This window comes from Tenrec ecaudatus, chromosome 14 (genome assembly GCF_050624435.1).
Source record: "Tenrec ecaudatus isolate mTenEca1 chromosome 14, mTenEca1.hap1, whole genome shotgun sequence".
NCBI classification, from domain to species: domain Eukaryota; kingdom Metazoa; phylum Chordata; class Mammalia; order Afrosoricida; family Tenrecidae; genus Tenrec; species Tenrec ecaudatus.
This window is the reverse complement of record NC_134543.1, coordinates 39,404,031-39,423,993: the sequence shown is the minus strand read 5'-3', so window position 1 is coordinate 39,423,993 and position 19,963 is coordinate 39,404,031. Positions and strand designations below refer to the sequence as shown.

General features: G+C 38.2%; 1 protein-coding gene across 7 annotated transcripts in view; it reads left to right on the top strand.

Annotated features, from left to right (window-relative positions):
- Nucleotides 1-19,963, top strand: part of FUT8 (fucosyltransferase 8) — a 286,681-nt gene that overhangs the window by 56,427 nt on the left and 210,291 nt on the right. For 2 of the 7 annotated variants that reach the window (XM_075532152.1, XM_075532153.1), the window contains one exon: nucleotides 15,029-15,222. The exons of the other annotated variants lie outside the window; for them this stretch is intronic. The gene's annotated coding sequence lies outside the window, so the exon portion shown is untranslated. The remainder of the gene's footprint in view (nucleotides 1-15,028; nucleotides 15,223-19,963) is intronic. 7 annotated transcript variants of the gene reach the window in all.

Sequence of the window (19,963 nt, the reverse complement as noted above, 5' to 3'; positions counted from 1 at the left end):
GCAGATCCAAGAAGGCTACTAACAATAACAAAATACAACAGAGGTAAACCTCAATTTGAACAACAAGAAAACAAAATATTATAAGCCAGATCAAGCCCAAAGTGTATCAAAAGAAAGATCAAATGAGAAAGTTTTAAACATTCATATCAGTTTTATCATTTTAGTCATTATAATTGTGTCTATAATACTCTGTTAACTTTGTTATTCCCGTTCCTCAGTTATGGTCAGAGGGAAGTAACTGGAGGTTTATTTCATGTGTAGATCCCGCAAATGCATTTTGGGCTTTCACTGTTATCCATTGCCTTCTGCAAACCACATTGTCACAATTTAAGCTATGATACCATTCCCTGCTTTGGATTTGGTTTTTATAATTGTGGTAGTTACATAATTTGTTGTCAATTTGAGACTTAAGAGTGAAGTGGTGGAGTTTAGCCTGTCAAATCTGGTCACAGTTTGATGACCTCATGGAGGTGCCAGAGAGATAAATAGCTAGCTGGAGGTGGGACACATGCTCACCCCCTGCAAGACATTACTTCTTGAGAACACATGGAGCTAGGTGAGAGCTCTGAAGTTGAAGGAGCCTTGTGGAGACTGCTGTCACTTCCACTGCCACTGGGTCCACAAGACTTTCCACCTACTGGCCTGTGATCTTTCTTCATTCGGCATCATTGCATGTGTTGCATGAGTCTGAAGAGGAAATTATACACTTGGTATTGGACATATGGGCTAATATCGGGCTTATGGACTTGATCTAGATTGGGCTGGGATATTTTCTCAATATTCAATTGCTCTTGTATATAAAGCTTACTTAAACATATTTGAGTGTATATGAATTTGTTTCTTTAGTCTGCCTAGACTAACACAATAATTTACAATCATTGGATCATGGATGTTGGTGTTCTTCTTCCATGTGGGCTTATTTGATACTTCACTTAAGTTGGCTGCTTGTTTGGAAACAAGCTTTTAAGACCTCAGACACTTTTTTTCTGTTAGCCAGGCACCATCTGATTTCTTCATCACACTTGGCTGTAACACCCATATCTTCTGTGCTTTTGTTAGGTATTGCTAAGCCTATTCTGACTCACAGCGATTCACATACAACAGAATGAAGCATTGCCCACCTCTACAACCTTCTCACAGTTATGGCATGAGCTTATTGCTGTGTACACTATCATTCCATTCCATTGAGGGTCGTCCTCCTTTTTACTGACCCTTTATTTAAATAGGACACTATGAGCAATTATACGCTAATCATTAGGTAATCTGGTGAAATGGACACATTTTTAGAAACACAGAGTACCACTATACCTTTTATAAATGAAGAGACTAAATCAGTAATTACAAACTCATTAAAAATAAAAAGAATCACAAAAACAGGACCAAATTACTTCACTGGTAAAGCTTACCAAGCATTAAGAATGCATCTATAAAAAAAGAATGAATATCAGTCCTCCTCATCTTACGGAAAAAGTAAAAGAACTCACTCACTCACTCACTCACTCACTCTTTGAGGCCAGCATGATGTTGATTCCAAAGGCAGATAAAGATCCCACAATGAAAGAAAATTACAGACCAACATTTCTTAAGAATAACGATGCAAAAATTCTTAACAAAATATTGGCAAATGGAACCCAACATCATAATAAAAGGATTCTATGAATCAGTGTCAAGTGTCCCAAGAATTCTCTGGGCAATTTAATATTAAAAATCAAGTATGGATGATGGATTTTTTTCAAAAATTTTTTTTTCAAAATTTTTTTTTTCAGTTGAGATGATCCCATGCTTTTTACTTTAGGATTCCAGTATGGTGGATTATATTCTTGATATCCAAATGTCAAACCAATCCTGCATGCCTGGAATAAACCCACAGACTTATAATGTGTAACTGGCTGCTTGATGTTGTCGCATAGCTCACTGTGATAGGCTTTCATCACAGTTGGAGGGATTATTTTTTTCTCTCTTTTCAGTTTTGTATAATTTCCATTACTATGCTTTTATCTGCAATGTCAAATCTACCATTAATGATATGCAGTGAATGAGGACAAGTAACAAAAATATTGCTACTAGGGTTCCAGTTCATATATGCATGGTTTAATTCTAAACAAAACATTTAAATGTAACTCGGTGATCAATGGGTAGCTACAGACAATTTTTTCAGTAATATACTGAAAGAATAATATAATATAACAATACAATATTATAGTATAATGTCTTAGTCTCAGAGTATCTTCAGAAGCAAGGTTGAGTTAAAACATTGGTACTTGAGGGAAGATGCAAGCCAGTTAAATTCAAGGGTAAGCTCAGAAGTTCTGGCGACTTCTTTTGATTTTCAAGAAATATTGTAAATAGATTTTCTCCAAGGACATAGGATATTTGGGGGACTTATTGTGAAGTTTTGAGAAAATTGAAAAGTGCATTGATGAAAAAAAGGTGAGGAATGCACCTATTCATTCTTCAAGGATAACAAGAAATTTTCATTGAGAAACTTTGCCCCATGTAACAAAACCTCTGGTCCTGTTGTTTCCCACACTCAAAGAACATTAGAAAGGAACACAGTTTGAATGCCCTTGAGGGTAGCTAAACTGTTACTTTGATGTGGTGTGAATTAAAGAAGAAGCACAGAGTTTTTTTAGGCAAGTGTTAGAAACACTGCCTTCAGGAGAACATAGATCTAGATGAAGGATATATTGAGAAACAATAGCTTCACATTTTGATATTTTTTATGTAATTAAAGTTTGTATGATTTTGTGAAGAACACCCAAATCCTCACAACTGGAACAACAGGTGGTAACAGCATGATAAATGGAGAAAAGGTTGAAATTGTCAAGGATTTTGTCTTGCTAGGATCCACAGTCAATATTTATGGAAGCAGCAGCCAAGAGATCAAAAGACGCATTGCATTAGGCAAATCTGCACAAGACATTTGTAGAGTGCTGAAAAGCAAGGATGCTACTTCGAGGAGTAAGTGTGCCTGTCCCAAACCACAGCACTTTCCATTACCTCACATGCATGGGAAAGGTGGGCACTGAATGAAGCAGACTAGAGGAAGAATCCATGCATTTGATTGGTGCTGGAGAAAATGTTAAAAGTACTGTGGACTTCTAACAGGGCAAACAAATCTGTCTTAAAAGACGTATGGCCAGAGTGAGCCTTAGAGGCAAGGATGACAAGACTTGTCTTACACACTTTGGACATGTGGAGTGAGACAAGTCCCTGAGAAAGACAGTATACTTGGTAAAGTGGAGGGGCAGCAGAAAAGAGGAAGGCCCTCAACGAGCTAGACTGATACCGTGGCTGCAGCAATGGGCTTGGTCACAGGAACAATGTTGGAGGTGGTGCGCTCTTTCGTTCTGTTGTGTGTGGGGTTGCAGTGGATCAGAGTCCATAGTTCAATGGCACCCAGCACCAACAACAAGAACAACAGTGAAGACATGATTTTATAGCAATATTTTGACTTGTTTTTCCCCTCAAATGTAATTTTTATCCCTAGAAGTTAGTTCAATTTAGCTTTGTATCTTTTGTGTCTCTAATCAACATTTTGAATATATGGAATGCCTTTAAGTTGAATGCTTTGTCTGCTCATTTTTAACGTCTGTCAGTTTTATTTATTTATTTAGTAAACTTTTGCCAGTTTTCAGATTGCTTCCGTTAGTTGATTATTTTCATCATCATGGTTTATATTTTGTATTTTTGCTGCTTGGTATTCTTTAATTGGATTGAAAGCACTGAATTGTACCCTTTTGGGTCCTGGATGCTCTTGTTTTATTAGAAACATACTTAGATTTTATTCTGGGATATCACTAAATTATTTGGAGATAATTTGAGCCTTGAGGCTAGTTTTCTACCATATCTTCTCTGTCCAATTCCCAGTAAATAGATGAGCTTTTAAGTCAGACTGGCGGGCACAGGCACTATACCTGACCCTGTGTGAATATCAAGGTCTATTCTCTGAGCCTCTTGGTATTTCCTTTCCTAACCTGCAGTAGTAGTTCCCAACCAGACTTGAGCTGATCAGTATTGTGTACAGCATTTGAGAAACCCCTTTTCAGATCTCTGGATTCTCTTTTTGTGTAACTTTCTCTTTGTTTCGCTATCCTACAAATTTTCCCTGCATCGGTCTTTCTGGACTCTCAGCTCTCTTTCATCAATGTATAGAGTCGCCCTGTTTCCACTTTGGTTTTTCCTCTCTGTGCTGTAATTTGGAAATAAGCAAGAGTGCTAAACTGGAGCAATGAAGGGCTTACTTTGATTCCTGCGCTCTGAGATCTGCTCTCTGAGATCACTCCTTTTCGTGGCTTGGTGTCCTGTTTCTTTAGAACTGTTGTTTCCTACAATGTGTAGACAGTATGTTGTGTGTGTGTGTGTGTGTCACGTGGGAGAGTAAAACTGGCACCTACTATTCTATCTTTACCTCTCTTCCCCTAGTGTACTTTTAGCTTAATTATTTTGGTGGTAAATATAATTCTGGCATGAGAGTTATTGTTTCTTTGTTTTAGCCCTTCCTGATAAGGAGCTTTGGTGATGTAATGGGTTACATGTTCAGCTGAAAGATTGGAGCGTCAAACCCACCAACAGCTCCGAGGGAGAAAGATAGCGCTTTGGAAATGTGCCAGGCAGTTCTACCCTGGCTTACAGGGTCACTATGATCTGGAATCCACTTGATATCAGTGAGTTTTAAATTGGTAACGTTTCTTAAACTAATCTGATTTGTTATATAAAGTGAGTACACATTTATCCTCAGGGTTGTAATGAGGATTAAATAGAATTAATTTTATGGAAAACAACCAAACAAAAAAGCCCCCCAAAACCAACTAACAACAAAACATGTGGCAGGACAGTTTGTTCTTGTTAGGTGCTGTCAGGTCAGTTTTGACTTGTAACAGTGTGATGTATAGCAGAACAAAATACCACCAGGGCTCGCGCCATCCCCACATTAATTGTTCTGTTTGAGTCCATTGTTGCAGCCACTGTGCCAATCATCTCCTTTAGAAACTTCACGTTTTTTGCTGCTCATCTACTTTGCCCAGCATAATGCCCTTCTGCAGGGACCGGTCCTCTGATAAACATGTCCAAAGTAAATGGGGCAAAGTCTTGCTGTTATTTTTTTATATTTTTAGATTTCACTGTGTAAATTTATTATTCTTTTTAAAATAAAAAATACATAATACCAACTTGCTTTTAAATCCATTAATTGATGAAACCACTCTCTTCTGCAGAACACATTGACATTGAAACAATTTAAAGAAAGGTCCTGGCTATCTACAGTCAATTAATTTTGATTGTTGTATCCACCACCCCATACTTTGTGTATGCATATGTAAAAGAACATTTAACTTCTCAAACATTTTATATCAGTATTTTTTTTGAACTTGCTTTCCCCCCACTGGTATGGCCTTTATAAAGGACTTGACTGAAAGTTACAAATTTTTAAAAAGGCACTCGGATAACTTTGCTGTATCTTTTAATAGCATTATTCTTGCTTCTTTTTTAAAAAAATATTTTATTCTTGGTTCTAAGGAGAAATTGTGACAATCCTTCTTCCAAGATAGACTTGTTTGTGCTTTTGGCTGTCCATGGTATTTTCAGTATTCTTTACTAGCCCCATAATTCAAATGCATTGATTATTCTGTGATCTCCCTTCTTCTGTATCCAACTTTCATATGCATATGGCGCGGTTTAGGGTCAGGTGCACCTTAGTTCCAAAAGTGAGATCCTTGCTCTTCAACTCTTTAAAGGGATCATATATGCCCAGTATATGATATACCAGCAGAAATGCCTAGTATAAGGCATTACTTGATTTTGATGAAAATCACTCAACTGTGGTTGGAGCACTATATTGACAGGGAGCTGCCAGAAGTTCAAGCTGGATTCAGGAAACGATGTGGAACACAAGATATCATTGCTGATGGCATACGGATCTTGGTTCAAATCCAGGAATACCAGAAAATGTTTACTTGTGTTTTATTGATTATGTGCAAGTATTTAACTCTGTGGATCAAAATTGACAAGTATGGAAATTACAGAACACTTCACTGTGCTCACATGGAACTTGTACATGGATTAAGAGGCATCATTCAAACAGAACAAGGCAATGCTCCACGGTTTGAAATCAGGAAGGCGTGCCTCAGGGTTGTATCCTCTCACCATACTTAATCTGTGTGCTGAGCAAATCATCAGAGAAGCTGGACTGTATTTAGAAGAATATGGCAACAGGCTTGGAGGAGGCTTATTAACAACCATTGATATGCACATGTCACAAAATTGCTTGCTGAAAGTGAGGAGAAATTGATATACTGGTTGATGAAGATCATGGATTGCAGCCTTCTATACAGATTACAGTTCATTGTAAGGAAAACCAAAATCCTCACAACTGGCCTAATAGGTAACAAACATGATAAATGGAGAAAAGGTTGTAGTTGTCAACAATTTTGTTTAACTTGCATCCACAATCAATGCTCATGGAAGCAGCAATCAAGAGATCAAAAGATGTATTGCTTCAGGTAACTGCGGCTCAAAGCCTCTTTAGAGTATTGAAGAAGGGAGGTTTCTTTCAGCACTAACGCAAAGTGAAAAGTTGGACATTGAATAAGGAAGACTGTAGAAGAATTGATGCTCTTGAATTGTGATGCTGGAGAAGGATATTGAAAGTACCATGGACTGCTAAAAAGACAGACTGATCTGTACTGGAAAAAGGTAAGGCCAAAGTGCTCCTTAGAGGCAAGGATGGCAAGACTTCATGTTATGTGCTTTGGATATATTGCCAGGAGAAACCAGTCCCTGGAGAAGGACATCATTCTTGGTAAAGTGGAGGGGCAGTGAAAAAGGGGATGGCTGCATAGGTGGGCTCAGGCATAGGAAAAATTGTGAGGATGACGCAGGACCATGTAAAGTTCTGTTCTGCACAGGGTCATTATGCTCAGGATCGACTTGATGGCACCTAACAACAACAACAAAGAGTAACAGTCTTGAAAACTCACATGGGCAGTTCTACCCTATCCTGTAGGGTTGCTATGAGTGGGCATCAACTCAAAGGCAGTGAGTTTGGTTGAGTTTTGGGTTTTATCAGGGTAGTGTAGGGGTTATGTGTTGGGCTGCTAACTACAAGGTCAGCAGTTCCAAAACAACCAGTTGTTCCTTGGAAGACAGATGTGGTTTTCTACTCCCATAAAGATGTACAGCCTTGGAAACCTACAGGGGCAGTTCTGTTTGGTCCTCTAGAAGTCACAATGAGCTAGAATCGATTCAGTGGCAGTGAGGATTTTGTGTGAGAGTTAGCACGACAGAGTCAGGCCTAGTTCAGCAAGTCTGGGAAATCATCAAAGAAGATTCTCAGAAGGGAAAATTGATCTTGTAGATTAGCAACTTCTGGGCAGTTTGGATTTTATATCAGGAGCTTTGAGGATAAACAGCAGTGAGGGCAATGATATGCAAGGACCAAGGAAAAATTCTGTTTTTCAAAGACTCCACTGTAGATTTTTCTTAATGGGCTCTTGCCCCATTCTATCAACTGCTCGCTCTCTCTCTCTCTCTCTCTCTCTCTCTCTCTCTCTCTCTCTCTCTCTCTCTCTCTCTCTCTCTCTCTCTCTTTCTCACACACATGCACACACACACGTACACGTAGAGGGGCCCTTTATTCTGGTCATGGTTTTAAAGCGATTCCTTAAAAAAAAAAGTCATTCTTAACTCTTAATCTCAGAAGGTAATGTCTTTATAAAACTCAAAGAGCAAGTAGTTCAGGCTTTGTAGAACTCTGAATCTTTGGTCCCTGCCTTCCTTGCATTGTGTCTTAAAAAAAATCATTTTATTGGGGGCGCGTACAATTCTTATCACAATCCATCCATCCATCCATTGTGTCAAAAACATATGTACATTTGTTGCCATCATCATTCTCAAAACATTGCATTGTGTCTTGAATGCCGTTATGTAGATGTCCTGCAGTAGAGGAGCAAGAAGTGTATGGCAATGAAAAGCTTCAGAGCAGACTTGGACTTGAAGATATATTTGAATAAGGTTATGCAGCAGCTATTTTAGTTGCTGATGCATCTTCAAACTTAATTGTAATAGATTTTTCCATTTTGTGTTATGCGTTTGCGACATTTCTAGAAGTCAAGTAAAATCATTTTTGAAAGTTAGTTTTCATGCTTTATTAAATGTAGCTTCCAAAGCCTACCTGAGCTTTTCAGGGAGCTCTGGTTGTTACTGAATGGATTGTTTACCATGTGATTTATTTTCTTTTATGAGGATTTTTAAAATGTACAGGTAGATTAATTTCTTGCAAATATAATCTATGCTTTGTAATGAAATTATGCTTATCATTTTTAAATACATAAATCCTTTTATTATCTGCTACTTTGATTCTTACTTTATGGCTCCTTGTTTTCCCCTTGTAAAGCTGGCTTAATTTTAATTTAAATATGAGGCTGTGTGGGTTAGTGCCAGTGGAAGACACTTGATGATTCAGAGATTAGGAAAGTATGAATACCTGGCTACCACTTTAAGGTTTTTGGGCATATTTCTTCCCAATTTTTGAGAATATTCAAAAAGTATTGTTTCTTCTATTCTTTCATCATCAAGCTTACCATAGACCTGTACTTTCCAAACCAGCTTATATGAGAAACATTGTAGAGAGAATACTATATCTGCCATTCGTTTTTTTCTGTTGTTTAAAAAAATCATTTTATTGGGGGCTCTTAGAGCTCTTATACCATTCCATACATTGATTTTATCAAGCATATTTGTACATATGTTGTCATCAACATTTCCAAAATGTTTTCTATTGAGCCCTTGGTATAAACTCGTCTTTTTCCCCCCTCCCTGCTCCACCCTCGTGAATCCTTGATCAATTATATATTGTTACAATTATTTTGTACCTTACACTTTCCATTGTTTACCTTCTCCCACATTCGTCCCTTGGTGTGGAAGGGCCATATATATCTGACATTTCTGCAGGGATTTTTAGAAGTCGTGGAAAACATGTTTGATGTATGTGAGGCTCTCAGAGTACATGTGTCAGGTATAAGCTATATTTCAGTATTATGTATTGTAGTTTTTCAAAATTGTAAGCTATTTTATTTTTCTGTAAAATTTCACAAAAATTGATAATATGCCTTTATTTCGGATATTCAGAGGAAATTAGAGACTCAATAATAATTCATTGGTGACAACCTTCCCTTCCCAACATATTACTTTTCTCATTAAACCTTAATTTTCTTCCCCTGTAATATTTGTATAATTTTCAACAAATGTTCACTCTTTTGACTTTCATTTATCCTCCAGGAAGTATCTCCACATATTAAATATTGGGAAATTTGAAATACTCCTTTATAATTTTTCATTTCTTCCCAAGAAGATATTGTCATTTACTCTTGATATTTTTGTAGAGCTCTTGCCATTCACAGGTAGAAATAGCAAGTAGTTAGGGAAATTTTAAAGTAAACAAATCAGTAACTTAAAAAGTTTCATAGATAAAGGATTTAAATAACTCCCCTCTTGAATAAATAATTATATGGAGGATTGAGATACCATTTATATATAAATTAAAACATAAAAAAATCTTAAAATGTGCATTACTTAATTTGTATTGATTCTTATTATATTTTTTAGTTAATACTCCTTTAGATAACATATTAACAGTGATAGCAAAGGTTTATATGTGTTCCAGGTTGGTGTTATATGCATACATAGTATATATCATTTGGCTCACAGACATTTTAATAATCAATTGCTTCACAAAGGAGAAAAATAATAAAATGTGAGTTTCTTCATAATTACCAAAGGTTTAATGTACTTTCTCTTCAAAAACCATTTAAAAATCTCAAACTCCTGGAAACTAAAACAGCTTTGTTTAATTATAAAATAATTCTGTACTTATTAATTTGGTGCAATGATTAAATGCTCATCTACTGGCAGGTTTCCAGTTCAAACCCACTAGCTGTTCCTAGGTAGAAAGATGTAGAATGTAAAGATGATAGCCTTGGAAACTACGGGGCAGCCCTGCTGCCTTTCTAGGGTTACTAAAAGATGGTGTCGACCTCATGTCAATGAGTGTGTGTGGTGATATCTGTTAGCTGCAGGCCCAAACCATTAGACAATGAAAATGTTGGATAATTGACTAATTAGATAATAGAAAAATAGTTTCCAGCAATGAATAAAGTCTTCCTATCTCAGTTTTCAGATCATAAACCTACATTTGGCTATTAATTTAAAAAAATACTATTGGGGAGTTCAAAGAAAGCTTTTTAACAGCTGCCACACAGGTGCAGATTTAGTCAAAATAGGGGTTTTACAAAGTTCATTATTCTCCTTTTGTATCTCTTTCCTTCACTCCAAATAACCCAAAATTAGTTGTGTAAGTTTTGGTAAGCTCCGGATTCCTGAAACTGGAGTGCCACATGTTTAACTGCATGCAGATGTGACAGTTTCAAGTGACCCTTTACCAAGATTTCTGGAACCTCTTGTTCCCCTACTGGTATATGAATAGTTAAATGATTATTGCAGCTTGTTTCTGCATTGAATTTTATTGCTATCTATGCATTCTAACCACAGAGTAGTGTTTATATCCTGAACTAGGCATCTGCTAACACTTGCTACATTTGAATTTATGTTGATATTACAGGATAACTAGGAATATCTGCAGTAAGTCTACACCTATATCTTAAACAATACTTATTCAAATATTACTGTAAGAAGAAATTGTATTAAACTTTTTCTAAAGACAAATGTGACAAATACCTTAGTTTTAGGAGCAAAGTCTTATGTGATAAACTAGTAGCTAGATACATAAGCCTGTTAGTTTTTTTTTTCTTTCCTAAATTCTCTCTTTCCCTTTTCCATAGCTTTAGGATCTAAGTAAGTGCATAGCATTACAGGGTCTGGTTTTTATATCTTCAGTAAGGCATTAGATAAAATGGTTTTGGAAAACTGTAAGTATAAGGTTTGACATTCTATGATGCTCACCCTCCCGACACAACCGCTGAAGCCAAAGTGGGTGAACAAGTAAATGGGTGAAGAAAGCTGATGGTGCCCGGCTATCAAAAGAGATAGCATCTGGGGTTTTAAAGGCTTGAAGATAAACAAGCGGCCATCTAGCTCAGAAGCAACAAAGCCCACATGGAAGAACACACCAGCCTGTGTGATCATGTGGTCCCGAATTAATCAGTTATCAGGCCTCAAAGAACAAAAAATCATATCATTGGATGCACACCTCCATGATACGATTGCCAAAGACAAATGGGTGCATAAGCAAATGTGGCGAAGAAAGCTGATGGTGCCCGGCTATCAAAAGAGATAGTGTCTGGGGTCTTAAAGGCTTGAAGATGAACAAGCGGCCATCTAGCTCAGAAGCAACAAAGCCCATATGGAAGAAGCACACCGGCCTGTGTGGTCACAAGGTGTCCAAGGGATCCAGGTATAAGGCATCATCAGAACAAAAAAAATTTTACCATAGTGAATGAAGGGGGATGTGCAGAGTGGAGACCCAAAGCCCATTTGTCGGCCACTGGAGATCCCCTCACAGAGGGGTCTAGGAGAGGAGATGAGTCAGTCAGGGTGCGATGTAGTACAGATGAAGAATACAGCTTTCCCCCAGTTCCTAAATGCTTCCTCCCCCACAACTACCATGATCTGAATTCTACTTTGCAAGTCTGGATAGAGCAGAGGATGTACACTGGTGCAGATAGGAGCTGGAGGCACAGGGAAGTCAGGGTGGATGATACCTTCAGGACCAGGGGTTTCAGGGGCGATACTGGGAGGGTAGAGGGTGAGTGGGTTGGAAAGAGGGAACTGATTACAAGGATCTACATGTGACCTCCTCCCTGGGGGACAGACAACAGAAAAGGGGGTGAAGGGAGACGCTGGACAGGGCAAGATGTGACGAAATAATAATTTATAAATTATCAAGGGCTCATGAGGGAGGGGGGAGCAGGGAGGGAGGGGGAAAAAGAGGACTTGATGCAAAGGGCTTAAGTGGAGAGCAAATGCTTTGAAAATGATTAGGGCAAAGAATGTACAGATGTGCTTTATACAATTGATGTATGTATGGATTGTGATAAGAGTTGTATGAGTCCCTAATAAAATGTTAACTCCCCCCCCCCCAAAAAAAAAGTATAAGGTTTGGGACCAGTCTTCTCTTAATCACTATTTATGCTGAATATCAGTCACATGATATAGTAGTATTTTTGAATTTTTACCACAATTGTACACTGTTTTCTATTCAGAATTCAACTCAAAATTGCAGTGATTTGTTTTTCATCCTTACAAAGGGAAATTACAAGTCTTCTTAAGTTAACACTTTATATTTGTAATACTAAAGCTTTATGTTGGTTTAGCTCGGGAACCAGTAAGAAGCATACCTGTATGTGCAGGGTGTGATGGTCGGAGTGATACGGGCACAAAGGTACATAGAATATTATTCTTACTTTTAATGCAGTGGGCAGTAAGGGCCAAATAAAATATATCAACTAGCAAGGGTGTAAGTACATAAATTTGGATTTAATTCCTCAGATTTATGGACTTTGTTTTTTTTAATTATAAATAATTTTATTGGAGGCTCTTATAGCTCTTAGAACAATCCATACATCATTTGTGTCAAGCACATTTGTACATATGTTGCCTTCATCATTTTCAAAATATTTACTTTCTGTTTGAGCTCTCGGTATCAGCTCCTCTTTTTGTTCCTCGTCTCCCACCTTCCCACCCCAGATTTATGGACTTTCAAAGAAATTCCAAAGAAATCTAGTTTTCAAAGACATTCTAAAGAGCTAGACCAACTTTGTTATTACACATAAGGAAATGAGATTCAGAGAAGTGGACTAACTTACCTTGTCTTTGATATTTATGGAGAATTCTGTATTAGAACTCAGGAATGAGAGTAAGGAACAAGATAACTTTGGTTGTCAGCTAAGATTTATTGATACCACTTTTATAGAGAAATTGTCAGTCCTTTTGTCCTGCAAATCTTGTGGAAATAATAGCAGAATATGTATTTTAACCAGTAACAGTTGCTATTAAGGGGATGCCAATGATTACAACCCTAAGGTTTACTGGAAAGAGCTATGTTCCATTGTGTTTAATGATTTAATTTTGCAAGTAGATTACCAAGTCTTTCTTCTGAGGTGTTGCTCAGTGGACTCAAATTAAAAAGGTTTTGTTAGCAGCTGAGTGTGTTAACCATTTGTGCTACCCTGGGGCTGCAAGTGACTTTTAGAGAGCAGTTAACTTGAACAGAAGTCATTTCAGAGAATACTGGTCAACCAAAATGAGGAATAGGATGCGTTTGCTAAAATGCAAAAACTATATTTACAAAATCATATAGCTTTTAAAACCAGGATTGACTTTATAGGCATGCAAGTCAATTTGAGATGGAACATAATTTTGATGATGGTGATATAATTATGTGATATAAAAAGTTGGAAACTTAACAGAAAATATGTGTAGGAAGAGAAATAAAGTACTTTGAAACTTTAACGAGATGGGAAAAATGATATACAAGGTTATAGTTAGCCCTATATAAAAACTTGTCCTTACCATCTTTTTTTCTTTTCCTTCACTCCTTCTGTAGTTCATTGTTCACCCACGATAGACCTTACTGTGAAGTAAGGTAGTATTGTGCCCATAGTTTGGAGTTTTGCAGTGTAATGCATTTCTGCTTTTGCTGTGCTTACCAGCAAAGCCTCAGAACATTCTTGCTTATTAAGACCTACAGAGAAATACTTTTGAATTAGTTACGTGGACTTATGAGCTTGGTTTATCAAAAAATGAGAATATGTTTTTTATGTGCCTACTTATAAGATTGTTGGGATAAGCAAATTAAATTATGTGAAAGTCTTTAAAAATATGACATACTCCACTGCCACAAAGAATACTTTTTATCTTACAACTATAGATACAACATGACTCTCATCCCTCATTGCTCAAGAATCTGCATTTATGAACCTGCCTATTGCAAAAGTTATGTGCCCCTTTTCAGCAATGTGGACCCTGTTATGGTCATTCATGGACACGCACAGGGTGGAAAAGTTTTGAGTTCTCTTGATGTGCACACTCCTTGCTGAGGTCTCACCAGGCAGTGCCTTCAGCTCTCCTACTCATGTACTCTATTGAGTGCCAAGTGTTTTGCATTTTTGTTGTTCTTTTGTTGATTTTATGTTTTAAATATGTCTCAAGCTTAGTATTGACTCATGTTCTTATGTGCAAGAAGGTTGTGTTGTGCCTATGATGAAATTATGTGTGTTAGGTAGCCCCGTAGGAACGAGTTATAATGCTGTTGGCTGTGAATTCACTGTTCATGAATCATCAACATAGTACATCGGGAAAAAGGAAGAGGAAATTCTCCTTTTCGTTCCTTCAGGCTATTCTTAGAAAGTGCTAAAGTAACCTTTATAGCACTGTTTTTGTTGGTGTGGTTGAGTCGGTACCAACTCATAGATACCCTACGGACCATAGAAATTCTGCCTGGTCCTGCACCATCCTCAGAATTGTCCTGTTTTTGAGTCCATGGTTGCAGCCACAATTGCAATGCATTTCATTTAAGGTCTTCCTCTTTTTCGTTGTCCCTCTGTTTTACCAAGCATGAAGTCCTTCTCCGGGAACTAGTCTTTCTTGGTAACATGTCCAAAGGACCCGAGACGAAGTCTCTCCATCCTCACCTCCAAAAACATTCTGACTGTACTTCTTCCAATACCGGTTGTTTTGTTCTTTTGGCCGTCCTTGGTACTTTCAGTATTCTGTGCCAGTACCATAATTCAAATGCATAGATTTTTCTTTGGTCTTTCTTATTCAGTGTCACATTTCAAATGCATATGAGGTGATCGAAAATACCATGGTGTGATAGGTAGGTTTTTTGTGCCAACATGGCCAGTGAATACGTGGATTAATTGAAGGGCAGAGAGAGAAATGGCTCAGTGAGCCTTGCCTTTCTTCTCTCTTGCTCTTTGATAATGGAACCAGTGTGCGGCTGCCTTGTTTGTTCTGTGCAAGCTCCACTACCTGTGGGACAACTAACCTATGCACCATGTCATTGTAATTTGAGGTTCCTTCAAGACCTGCTTCGCCACCCTACTAGAATATACATCTCTTGAGCTCGGGACTATCGGACTCTGTCATCTGGCTGACTGTTGGTGACCTGCCTTGCTTTTTGCTGCCTGTGGCCAGATAGTTTGAATTGCTCTACAGAGGACTACTTGGTGATCCTCAAGACTTGAAGGACTTAGCTGTCTCACAGAAGTGAGTTGCACTGAGCCATTTGTACTGCTTTATAGATTAATTGTTTATTTCTTATGTTATATATCTATCTAGATATACTTATATGTAAAATTATTAGTGTCCTGGTTTTGTTTCTCTAGACAACCCTGTCTAACATACATGGCTTGGGCCAGGTGCAAAGTGACATCCTTGCTTTTAAAGAGGTTTTGTGTAGCCAATTTACCCAATGCACTGCTTCATTTGATCTCTTGACTGCTGCTTCCATGAACACTCATTGTGCATCCAAACAAGATAAAGTCCTTGACATCTTCAATCTTTTCTCTGTTTGTCATGATGGTCCAGCTGCAAGAATTTTGGTTTTCTTTACTTTTCAATCCACATTGAAGGCTTACTTACATCCTTGATCTTCATCAGCAAGTTCTTCAAGTCCTCTTTACTTTCAGCAAGCACGGTGTGTGTCATCTACATATTGAAGCTTGCCTCCAATCCTGATGTCACATTCTTTTCATATGGTCTAGCTTTTCTTATTATTGACTCAGCCTACAGATTGAATAAGTGTGGTGTGAGGATACAAACCTGACGCACACTTTTCTTGATTTAGAATTATGCAATTCTGGTCTGTTTGTTCTTTATCCACAAAGGCCTCTTGATCCCTGTACAGGTTCCTAATGAGCACAATGCAGTGCTCTGGAGCGCCCATTCTTCTCAAGGCTATCTGTAGCTATTTTATGATCCACACAGTTGAATGCTTTTACATATTCAATAAAATACAGGCAAACATATTTCTGGTATTCTCTGCTTTCAGCCAAGATCCATCTGATGTCAACAATGATATCCCTTGTTCCATGTTCTCTTCTGAATCCAGCCTAAATTTCTGGTAGCTCCCTGTCAATATACTACTACAACAGTTGTTGCATGATCTTTAGCAAAATTTTATGTGCTTTTGATATCAATGATACTGTTTTATAATTTGTGCATCCTGTTGAATCACTTCTAGTCAATTGGCCATGTAGCTGTCTTCCACATTTCCTGGCATAGACAAGCGACTGTTTCCAGTGCCTCCCAAGCTTGTTGAAAAGTTTCTTTAGATATTCTGTCAATCCTTGGAGCCTTGCTTTAGACTAATTCCTTTGGTGCTACTTGGAATTCTTACTTCAGTGCAGCTGATTCATGGTCATGTGCTGCCTCTGAAATAATTGACTGTCAACTCGCTATTTTCGGTATAATAACCCGGTGTGACTGTCAACTCGCTATTTTCGGTATAATAACCCGGTGTGACTGTCAACTCGCTATTTTCGGTATAATAACCGGTGTGACTGTCAACTCGCTATTTTCGGTATAATAACCCGGTGTGACTGTCAACTCGCTATTTTCGGTATAATAACCCGGTGTGACTGTCAACTCGCTATTTTCGGCATAATAACCCGGTGTGACTGTCAACTCGCTATTTTCGGCATAATAACCCGGTGTGACTGTCAACTCGCTATTTTCGGCATAATAACCCGGTGTGACTGTCAACTCGCTATTTTCGGTATAATAACCCGGTGTGACTGTCAACTCGCTATTTTCGGTATAATAACCCGGTGTGACTGTCAACTCGCTATTTTCGGTATAATAACCCGGTGTGACTGTCAACTCGCTATTTTCGGTATAATAACCCGGTGTGACTGTCAACTCGCTATTTTCGGTATAATAACCCGGTGTGACTGTCAACTCGCTATTTTCGGTATAATAACCCGGTGTGACTGTCAACTCGCTATTTTCGGTATAATAACCCGGTGTGACTGTCAACTCGCTATTTTCGGTATAATAACCCGGTGTGACTGTCAACTCGCTATTTTCGGTATAATAACCCGGTGTGACTGTCAACTCGCTATTTTCGGTATAATAACCCGGTGTGACTGTCAACTCGCTATTTTCGGTATAATAACCCGGTGTGACTGTCAACTCGCTATTTTCGGTATAATAACCCGGTGTGACTGTCAACTCGCTATTTTCGGTATAATAACCCGGTGTGACTGTCAACTCGCTATTTTCGGTATAATAACCCGGTGTGACTGTCAACTCGCTATTTTCGGTATAATAACCCGGTGTGACTGTCAACTCGCTATTTTCGGTATAATAACCCGGTGTGCTCTTTCAATCTTATTTTGATGCTTCCTGCATCATTCAACGTTTTGCTCAGAGAAACGTTCACTATTGCAACTGGAGGCTTGCATTTATTCTTCAGTTTGATATATGCCGAGGATATTCTACCTTTTTGGTTTTTAACTCCACGATATTACATTTTAATATGATACTTGATCTTCTTGCATTGCCATTGAAAACTCTTTTTTCGGCTCTTGAATCATTTCTTCAGTTTTTTTTTTATCAACTCTATGATTAAGAGCAAGTTTCAGAGTTCTTCTGACATCTACTTTGATCTTGCCTTTTTTCTTGTTTTTTAAATGATCTTTTGCTTTCTTCATGTGTGCTGTTCTTGATGCCATCCCAAAGCCCAAGTCTGTCATTAGTGTTCACTGACTGTGTCAAAGATTTTCTTCAGCTTCAGCCAGAACGTCACTCACTCACTCACTGCCATTGAATTAATTCTGACTCTCAGTAACCGTATAGGACAGAGTAGAACTGCCACTGTGAGTTTCCGAAAATGCAATTCTTTATAAGAGTAGAAAGCATAGTCTTTCTGCCACTGCTCTTCCATATGAGCAATTGATGGTCTGTTCCATCATCAGTCCCTGGCCTTGTTTAGCTCTTTTCTTCTTACACATGTGGTTTGATTTGCTTGGATTCCATCTAGAGTAGTCCACATGTATGAACGCAGTTTGTGTTGCTGGGAAAATGGCATTTGCTTTGAGGCAATAGGTGGTTTTACAAAATTCTATCATGTGATTTCCAGCTTCATTTCTATCACCAAGGCCATATTTTCCAACTACTGTTCCTTCCACTTTGTTTCCAACTTTGCATTACAGTTGCAAACAATTATTCAGCTTGATTGATGTTTGATTAAATTCAGACTGAAAATGTTGGTAAGATTCCTCCATTTCTTCACTAGTTTTATTGCTTAGTGCATAAATTTCGATAATACATATACTGAAAGGGTTTCCTTGTATGCAGATAGATCTTATCACAGATAGCATTGTACTTCAAGGTAGATTTTGAAATGTCCTTTGGATGGTAATGGTGGTACTATTCCTCTTGACTTTGTCATTCTCGTCATAGTAAACCATAGTCCCAGTTCCCTTCAGCTCACTAATGCCTAGGATATTAATATTGATGTGTTTCTGTTGTCCTAGATGCATGCTTCATACATTCCAAAATCCAATGATTAATCGATGTTTGCGGATGTTAATTTCATTTTGAATTGTGCCCTATCAACAAATGAAGGTCCTGAAGGCTTTACTCCATATCATTATGGTCATATGCTCCATCAATGACGAGGAAGCTTTACTTTGAGACGGCAACTCTTCCTCAGTCATATTTTGAGTGCCTCCAGACCTGCGGGGCTCCTCTTCTGGCACTATAATTGACAGCGTTTTGCTGCTATCGATAAGATTTTCAGTGGTTGATTCTTAGAAACTGACAGTGTATTCCTTCTGTGTAGTCTGGTCTTCATTTGCAGGCTCTGCTGAAACATGCTCACTTTGGTTGACCCTGTTGGTATTTGAAGTACTTTCAGTGACATAGCTTGCAGTGTCACAACAACACTCAGCCCTCACAGTAAACACACTGAAAGACAAGTCAAGGTGGGCTATAGCGCCATGTGTGGCTAGCTTGTGGATTCATAAGGAGATAACAATTAAAGGACATCTGTAGTTGACAGCATTGTTGTGAGGCTAAAAGTTAAAGAAATTTAGTCAATTTCCTCCAGGGTCATGAAAATGTTAAGCCCTTATTGGCTAGTATTCCATTACAAAGGGATTTATACACATACATTAATGATATATAAGAAATATGGAGGGTTTCAAAAAACAGAAAAATGGAATAAAAAATAACAGATTTCCCTTAAAACGTTTAAAGTCAAAAAGTATTGTAACAAAATCATAGAAAGCTGTTAAACAAGACTATCAAATGTGAGGCTGTGTTTCCTGGTCTGTTCTTCACCCAGGTCTGTATACTTCTGAATGTAGAATTCCATCTGGCTAACCTTTTCCTGAACAAGAGGAAAACTTTCTCCTGAACACATTTTGTAAACACTGTTGCAAAGTCATCAAGATTGTGCTAACTTTTACGCCATCTGCCTATGATGTATCAGAGAGGATCTGGCCAGGAAAACAATGCAGAATAATAGATTTTCAGCCAAGAAAATTGATTTTGGAAGTCCTGGAAAAGGCTGGTGAAAGAGGCACATGGAGGCAAACATTATAGAAAGCAACTGTCACCCCTCAGGCGGGGGAACAGAAACAGAGTGTGGGGGAGCGGCCGCAGAGACCCAAACATCTGATCAGGAGCACTGCTCTACGTTGCCGGAGTGTCTGAACAGTATTTCCAGAAGTGCCAGGGAAAGCAGGTGTCTGCTCCTGGGTAAAGAGACGGCCCTGACGTATTGCTAGCAGTCAAAAGCTTGTCTTCAGGAAGTCAAGTGGCAAAAGAGAGAAACAGGCTTTAGTTCCATCTCTACTGTTATGAGAATTAAAAGATAGATTTGGCACCGAGAGTCAGTAGCTTGAGAACTAGCACATCTGACCTGCTCCTGACCTGTGATGCCATAGATATTGTCATGTCTTTCCTATCTCTGAGATGTCCTACTATTCTTAGTGTCTGT